This window comes from Mytilus edulis, chromosome 14 (assembly GCF_963676685.1).
Source record: "Mytilus edulis chromosome 14, xbMytEdul2.2, whole genome shotgun sequence".
Lineage (NCBI taxonomy): Eukaryota > Metazoa > Mollusca > Bivalvia > Mytilida > Mytilidae > Mytilus > Mytilus edulis.
Window position 1 is genome coordinate 6,808,505 of NC_092357.1, and position 9,605 is coordinate 6,818,109.

The following is a 9,605-nucleotide window of genomic DNA, read 5'->3' on the forward strand; positions in this document are numbered from 1 at the left end:
GGATTGTTGTATGCTCTGCGTGCTAGGAACATGTTGCTATGCAAGTTATGACAAGAAAACTAGACAGTGTATCTTAGAAGAATCTTGTTGCCCACAAAGTGAAATTTCAGGAGATGCATTGATGATGAAGACGTTCACAGGTACAATAATATAATTTTAGAATTGTAAATATTTTATACATTTCTTTAGCTGATTTTCCTCCCCGATAAATTTTATTGATAATTGCTACTTTTCTCCAGATGTAAAATGATCAGTTGAATGAGCAGAGATCACACGACATTGATAGAAATATAATTTAAACATTGATTTTTGGTCATTTTACACACGTAAAGAGAACATGTAACAATATGTCTACCATAAACGGAACAATCACTAGTTCCGTGAACTTTTTTTGCAGTTTTAGTGAAGTTAAAGACAATGTACCAGAAAGGAAATCAAATGATGTAAAAAAAAGAAGAAAAACAAGAGAAGGAAAAAGTACAAAAGATTATGACTGAAAGTTTCCCAGACAGAACCATATAAACCATTATTGTCGACGTTTGTTTTTAAAACGAATTGAGAATGAGGTTTTTAGCCTTATTAATGTAACTTATCTTATTTTCATGTTTTATGACCCCTCTCCTTTTTCTTACGCTGTGTTATGTATTGTATATGTAACTATGCTTATCAACGTTCATTTGTGAATTGATATATGTTTGCATAGTTCGTCCATTTGTGATGTTTATCGAAATTATTGAAATATAGATTCCACAACTGAAACAAGTGTATAACGATATTATTTACTCGAGACAGTTTAATTTTAATATTTAAAGCGCGAGGCTTGCCGAGCGTTTTGAATATTTAAGATTTAACTGTTGAGAGTGGAGAAATATCGTAATACACTTTGATATTGTCAAAACAGCTGTTCGTGCGAAACTTATTTATTAAGTGTTGTTTTCATTTAACTTGGAATTTCCCTTTATCATTTCTTTATCTTTCTTTAATAGTTATCCAATAAGGACGCGGTGTGTCAGTGTAAGGTCATCAGGATGGCCGGAGGCCAGATGATGATCTTACACGGACACACCAAGTCCGAATGGGATAACTATTTTACATCCTAGCTGTTTTAGATTAGACGAAAAACTATTTACAATTCATAAAATCTAGTTTAGAACGCCACACAACCATTAAAATATACTTTATATATTACTATATGACGTATACCCTTTATGACCCCCTAACACGATGAGTAGATATCAAACAATGTCAACTCGCCCAACTGGCCAATCGGCCCACACTATATCGCCTCTTTATGAAAAAATCGTCCCACTTTTGAAACCGACTTGCCCAACTTTAAAAAAGTGTAAAATCAAATTGAACAATCAGTCTGACAACTCATTTATTTAACGAAAAGGGTTTAAACCCCACTGAGTAAAGGTCTGCCAACTCACCCCAGTTATAAAAATATCTTGCTTCTTTTATGTATGTTAAATTTCTAATAGTTCGTATCCAGTCGTCCTGGTGAAGTGGTATGTGTCTTGGCTTGATATGCTAAAAGTCTTGAGTTCGAATCCTTGCATATACACTGGATTTTTCTACGTGAATTTTGATAGATAGTCTTTTTCGTATAATTAATTATAAGTTTTATACTGGATTTGACATTCTCTGCCAAAATGCTACAGAAGAAAGGAAAGCATGCATAACAAAAAAACTTAAACTGGGGTGATCTGGTAGGGGTGATACGGCTCAGATCACCCCTGTTAGAACAGAGGAGCTGGGATGTAATCAAAGGTATGTTTATATAATTATTGATGTGTTTTCATATAGCGGTACGTAATTAGTCATAACATGCCGTAACGTCTTAGTAAATTTACAATACATTTAGCTTGTAGAACTCAAATCATTATAATTTTACTATTAGAATCTATGTAAATATTTACAGAACGTTTTGCTTGATATTGGTTTTCTTTAAGAATTGATGCAAAATTTTTAGGTTCATTACAATGCCAAAACGGATGGTTTAAGGAAGGAAACAACTGCTACTTCTTCAGTAATGACGAAAGAAATTGGAACGATGCTAAGGTTTGTACTCCTTCATTTGTAAAAAATAATAGGGAATATCAAAGGTCGCTCTCATATATTTTATAAGTGAAACACAATTCTCAAGATAAGTGAATCTGAAAGTCATGACAACATGAACGAATATTGAAAAAAATATGTTGAAAACCCGTTTTTTACGGATAGAATTAAGATTACTAATTTAACTTGCTCCAAACCTATCTAAATATGTTTTTGAAATTGCTTAATTATGTCTTCTTTGTCTTATACGTCGTAGTACTAGTGTGTTTAATTGCGGGAACAGCACATAATTGGTTTCAACAAGAGCGCCTCGATCCAAAAAAAAAAAGTCGTTTCATTGGGGGTCTGCATATATACTGCATATATACTGATAATAAGTCGGCTTTTTTTACGCCGACGTTTTACCCCTCACTATTGCTCATCATAACATATTCATCATCAAGGGCAAACCAGTCGTAACATCAGTATAAACTCAAATACCATCAATTTTTGTTTTAATTATAAGAATTCAACTTATAGTTGTATTGAGTTGTAAAAGTGTTGATTATGCGCACGTTTTCAATATGAAGGGCTTCTTCGCTTCATACAACATGTACTTCGGTCAATAGGCAGTTGTTAGCTTATAGTTTTTTTCTGAGTGTGTCGTATTGTCGTTTGAGTTTTATGTTGCACTTCAGTGTTTCTGTTGTTTCGTTGTTTTCCTCTTATAGTTGATGTACTTCCCTCGGTTGTAGTTTGTAACCCGGATTTATTTTCTCTCAATCGATTTATGACTTTCGAACAGCGGTATACTACTGTAGCCGTTATTTTACATCCCTATAGAATATATATAAAAAAATAAAACAAATAGTAAGAGTCTTGAATAATCTCCTTTCCTTGAGGTGTATGCATTAAATGCTTTCAGAAAAGAGAAAACTGAAAAAAACGGAATATATATTCTTGTGCAATTTATTATTAGATTTTGTATAATTTGTACATAAATCTTGACTATTGAAACTTAATAAATCTAAAAAACAAAAAACGGAAATCAGCATTGTGATACCATGCTATATAATATCCATTCATTTTAGTCTATTTGCGAAAGTTACGGCAGTATGCTTGTAGAAGTAATATCAAGTTGTGAATTGAACTTTTTAAAGACAACGGCAACTGGATATGTTACATGTATGTATATATAATTGTATTTTAACTAATAACATATTTTCTCTTAGAGTTATGGCATGTTATATGTTGACTGTCCCTTTGGTATCTTTCGTCCCTCTTTTATAAAAGCCTCAGTTTTTTGAAAAATTAAAAGTTTTGTCATATAATTTATAAGTATGCACATAGTAATGATAACTCAAATCAACACAGAAATACTTACTACTGGGCTGGTGATACCCTCGGGGAAGTGATGTCCATGCTTACTACTGGGCTGGTGATACCCTCGGGGAAGTGATGTCCATTCTTACTACTGGGCTGGTGATACCCTCGGGAAAGTGATGTTCATTCTTACTACTGGGCTGGTGATAACCTCGGGGAAGTGATGTCCATTCTTACTATTGGGCTGGTGATACCCTCGGGGAAGTGATGTCCATACTTACTACTGGGCTGGTGATACCCTCGGGGAAGTGATGTCCATACTTACTACTGGGCTGGTGATACCCTCGGGGAAGTGATGTCCTTCTTACTACTTGGCTGGTGATACCCTCGGGGAAGTGATGTCCAATCTTACTACTGGGCTGGTGATACCCTCGGGGAAGTGATGTCCATTCTTACTACTGGGCTGGTGATACCCTCGGGGAAGTGATGTCCATTCGTACTCGTTATAAAACCTATAATTTCATTCAAAATCTTATTTTTCAACAAATAGAAGTGACACGAAAATTGTTGAATCTTTTTAGCTCATGTTGTCCGCAGACACAAATAAAAGACAATTTACAAATACGTTACAAATCATTATAATTCATTTTTATATCAAACTTTTACTAACTACTAAGATTAATTCATATATCACTATCTATTTTTGCATATTTTTGCAATTTTAGGTTTCCTCATATACTTTGGAAAATTTGGAACACTTTTAAAAATTGTTTATCTATAATAGTTATCAAAGGTTCTAGGATTATAATTTAATGATTATAATACGACAGACGCGCGTTTCGTCTACATAAGACTCACCAATGACGCTCAGATCAAAACACTCAGCATCTATAAGCCATGAAGGCCATATTTATTTTGGAACTTTTTATTTACATATAGTTTCATTTATAGCCTTCTGGATAGGCGGCACAGACATAGAAAAACAGGGCGATTGGGTATGGTCCACTAGTCAGACTGATATCACCTTTACTGACTGGCATCCCGGAAAACCAAACAATAAGGAGGGAAATAATGAACATTGCATTTACATGAAATTGGCAGATGACCTTGAATGGAATGATAGCCGTTGTGCAAACATCAAACGTTTTATCTGTGAAAAAAGTAAGCTTTGTTTTTCATCTGTAGTCGATTTAATAAACAAAGTGTGTATATATTAACGAGTCTAAATTGAAAACTACGTTCAAACCTATGATTGCGTTGGATAAAAACCGCAATTTTTATACGTGTGCATGTACAACAAATTTCGTTGTAGAAGGGTCTAAAAACAGCACAAACAACATTTTCCAAAAGACCAAAAACGTGAAAAAGTATATTTAAACAAAACGCATTTGACTAACAAGTCGAACAACTGATGTTCTTTAACCCTGCTGACTGCCATTGGCGATTGCCAAATAAAATTGATCACAAGATGTAACAAAATGGATCTTAATATAAATTAAATACTTAACAGAATTTTTTTTTAACTTGTGGCCACGATGTTATGCCACAAACATACAGTGTCAATATTTTTTTAGTACACCAGATCCGGATTTCGACAATAAATGTCTCTTCAGTGATATTAGGGATCGAAACGGTATTTGGAATGCCATATACAAAGTACCGTCATTTTTTTAAAAGCATCCTCATTGTTAGATTCTCTTGAATTTTAAGAGTCAATATAGGCGAACGGTTAATATAAACAAGAGGGAAAATATGATACAAGCCCAAACGAAAAAATATAAACGAGTCTAAATTGAAAACTACGTTCAAACCTATGATTGCGTTGGATAAAAACCGCAAGTTTTATACGTGTGCATGTAAAGCAAATTTCGTTGTTGAAGGGTGTAAAAACAGCACAAACAACATTTTCCAAAAGACCAAAAAAGTGAAAAAGTATATTTAAACAAAACGCATTTGACTAACAGGTCGAGCAACTGATGTTCTTTAACCCTGCTGACTGCCATTGGCGGTTGCAAAATAAAATTGATCACAAGATGTAACAAAATGGATCTTAATATAAATTTGATACTAAACAGAAAAAAATTAACTTGTGGCCTATATATATATATAGATTAAAACATTTTTTTACTATGACAAAATGATTATCGCCAAAACTACGTTTTTTTTAAATTTGAGAATGAACATTTTCTGTCTGAGAAGCATTTGCCTTTTTCTTTTGTGATGTCACTCATTATAATTCATTTTTGATAACACCTGTTGTACATGTGGCTCATGTTGTATAATATCTATAACATTATATTTATAAGATTTTAAAGATCTTTGTCTGTCAATCTTGTCGTTAGTATTTTCGCATATTATTTCAGTTGCATAATGGATAGCTATTAATCCATCATTTTGTACATTACAATATGCCTATACCAAGTCAGGAATAATGCAGTTGTTGTCCATTCGTTTAATGTGTGTGAGCTTTCGCTTTTGCCATGTGATTAAAAATTTTCAATTTTTTTTTAGATATTACGTTTTGCATTGACATCATGCTTCATTTGTTTATTCTATTCTTTGTTAGGCGTTGTTCTTTTATTAGACGTCTTACGAAAATTTAACATGACAGGCACACGTGTGTTATGGTGGTTATATGTACCTGTAGTCATTAGTTTACACCTCGATTTTTTTTTTGCTATATTTTTCGTGCTCATAGTATTACATCATGTACATGTTTGTTAACTTAATCATTCGTTAAATCAAATATATTCTTAGTAATTATTATGCATTGACATTTTTTCTTACAGACTTATTTAATTGAGTGGAAACCATACCGACAGAAGAGACAAAGATGACATCTTTAAGAAAGACAATGCTTTTAGTGAACCAATTGTTGTATAATGAAAATGTTATCCGCAGAGTGTTCAAATGTTACTGAAATTACGTGATTACTTGATATAATATTGTACTTAATTCAATGTACTTTTAAACTTTTCTTTTTATTTACGAGCTATATTTATTTATTGATAGATGTTTATTTAGCAATAACACAAGGTTCAACCCATCATTTGTTTTAAAATAGGAGTATGAACTTTTTTTATAGGCCGTTCCTATGTATGTTGATGTTTTGTTTTTGGTGCACACTAGTTTTTTGTTGTCCCGTTTTGTCTTATAGTTGATGTATTTCCCTCTGTTTAGTTTGTAACCCGGATTTGTTTCCTCTTATCGATATACGTCTTTTGAACAGTAGTACAATACTGTTGTACTAAATTAGAGATTTTTTAAGCTTGTTCACTATTACTGCAGGCAGTTTAAATACCAAGTACATGTGCTACCTGTTGCCATCATACCTTGTGTACATGTGCTACCTGTTGCCATCATACCTTGTATTTTAAACGCTTTGTTGTGTAACTCTGAAATGCTGATAAATACAGACGAGGTCGTGAAAATGAGAATAAAATATGTTTGATTTTGCTATTTGATGTGGAACGTTCTGGCTTAAATTTTCCTTAGAGTTCAGTTTTCTTGTGTTTTTTTACTTTTTTTGAAACAACCAACCACCTAATCACAGTCACACAAAAATACCAGGTATGCACTAAGATAAGCAACACCACGGGTGATCACCACCAGTTTGTTTGGTGGATTTCGTATTACTTAGTCTTCTATTATGTTTTGTGTACTATCGTTTTCTGTTCTCTGACTTTTTCAACCTTGGCGTTGTTTTTTCTTTTTGATGAGTATGAATGTCCCTATGGTATCTGTCGCTCCTTTTTAGAAAAAAAATTATAGATTTAATGCGACAGAACTGCTTTCTTGCTATACCTTTCTCATTGACGACCAATGCCATGAACATTTAAGGCAGGAATATACATAATATTCTGTATTAATTCTATATATTGTTCCTGTAATATATAATGTTAATAAAAGTAGTGTTGGTTGCTTGAATTATTTATCCAAAAATAACCAAAGTGCAAAGTATAATTTGCACCATAAAGCGTCGAAAATTTGTTTAAAAGTTTGGATGCACTATTTATTGACATCACGATCAATTTGCTATTAAAATCCAGGAGAACTACTTTCAAAGATAATAACAAACTGTTTAACATTGATAACTAATTGTCTATATTAAATTACGGCCTGTTTCATTCCTTGTCATAAGACTATAACTATCAAAACCAAGGAGTAAGCAAAGACTAATGAAACCGGAAGACATTTACATCAACAGTTACAAATAATAGAAACAATATGCACTCTACTAAAAACCAAAAGTGAAATCAGGTGCTCTGACAGGGTAAGCATTTCCTGCACTGCATACGGCACCCGTCGTGTTATTTCTCTGTTCATTTCGGTAATGATGGATATTTATTATGACTCAGGAAGACTATCAGATATGATTTCTGACACACTTTTGTCATAATGGCAAATCAGCTCATGATGACGACCGTAACATTCCTTGAGTGATGACTTCTATTTGATTGATTCATAGCCCTGTCTTAGCAACTTTAGAGAAATCAGTATTCCTCGTTTAACAAAATCAACGTACTATGAGCTAGCTTTAGAGTAACTTATCAATTGAGACACATATGCTCCGCACAAGACTAACCAGTGACGCTCGGATGAAAAAAAATCAAGATCCAAAACAAGTTGAAGACCACTGGGGTCGAAAAGTTCCAAAAAGTTGTGATCAATACGGCTAGGTTTTTTTGTCTGAGATAAGAACATCTTTATTATTTAGAATAATTCATACTTTTACAAACATTTTAAAAGTGGTTATCTCAGAAGAAATATTTTTAAGATAGCGTTGGAAATCTAAATAATTTTCTTACACTGAAAAACAAAACACCCCCAGTCCCTTTTTTAAGATAAATGGTGGATCCCTTATTCATTTTTTTCTATGTAAAGAAATGCCGGTACCAACGTTAATATTCTAATAAAAAATACATGAAATATATAAAAAAAAAATCATGTCTAATCTAAAGTTAAAATTCCTATCAACTCAAAAATACACGATTGAATCTATGAATACAAAGTGTCCACCGTGTCCGTGTAATACATGTTCAAATAAGTAGCAACTCTTGAAGAAAATCATTCAAATTATGTCACCAATTTTGGACGGTTAGCTGCAAATTAATTATATCGTGACACGTGTTTAATACTGACCAACCCTATTAGAGGTTGCACTTTGAAAATACAGCTGTTTCTCAAAACAGGCCTCTTTTGGGGAGATCTTGAATATTCATAGAAAATTAATTTTGTTTACATACTTGTTCCCTGTAATGCTCTCTGTGTTCCATCTCACAAAGACATAACTTGGGAATGTTACCAGTAAATAAACATGTGCAGATTGTTTACATTGAAATCTGTGATTCGATTTATTTCATTCGAGGTAGGGGTAGTTAAGAAAATTAGTGTTAGTTTAAACTCTGAGAAGTTCAGGGCATATAAACGTTGAAAATGTGCCGCACAGCCCTATATTTTGATCTTTGAAAAAAATTGTGGTGCATATGAACTTTCAATTCTAGAATAAGATTTTTTTCAAAACTTCATAGTAAAAGTGGTACAGTTTTAGCCGAAAAAAAGTTCCTATGGAAAATTTCAATATTTACAGAAATGCAACCTAGAGATATATATAAAGTCCTATAAACATGAAAATAAAGAAATCCCAAATGTATGCCTTTACATATCTCATAACAAGACAAAATCCATTTTCAATAACTTTTCGTTCACTAATGAAATAGGAAATCTATGTTTTTTTTTATAAATTCATTTTGATATATATTTCATATATATTGAGTTCGTATATGTGGGATCACACGTAAGTTTTTTTTATTATTTCTTAGAGATAATGTGTGGAATGGCCTATTTATTTTAAATGTATTTTACCCATCCTGTTTCCGTTTCTCCCCAAATAAAAACTAAACGTAAGCTTGCTTTGAAGTCATTTTTATTCAATACTTACTTGCGCAGTTATATTAAAAAAAAGTCTAAAATGTGAACACATATCTTTGACTTAACATGGTACTTTTTTAAACTTCAATTTTTTAAGAAGAAAAAAAATCTTAGCTGAAAGGAAGCAAACTACATTTACTGAATTATGACCATTTATGTGTCTAATCTGTTTGCTACCTCTTCTTAATGCAAAATGATCTACTTCTTTCTTGAAACGTCGAACAAGACAGATACAAAACACACATAACAAAAAAAATAAATAAAAAAAAACCAAAAAAAAAACCAGGCCGATTACAAACTACCGTTAGTTGAAA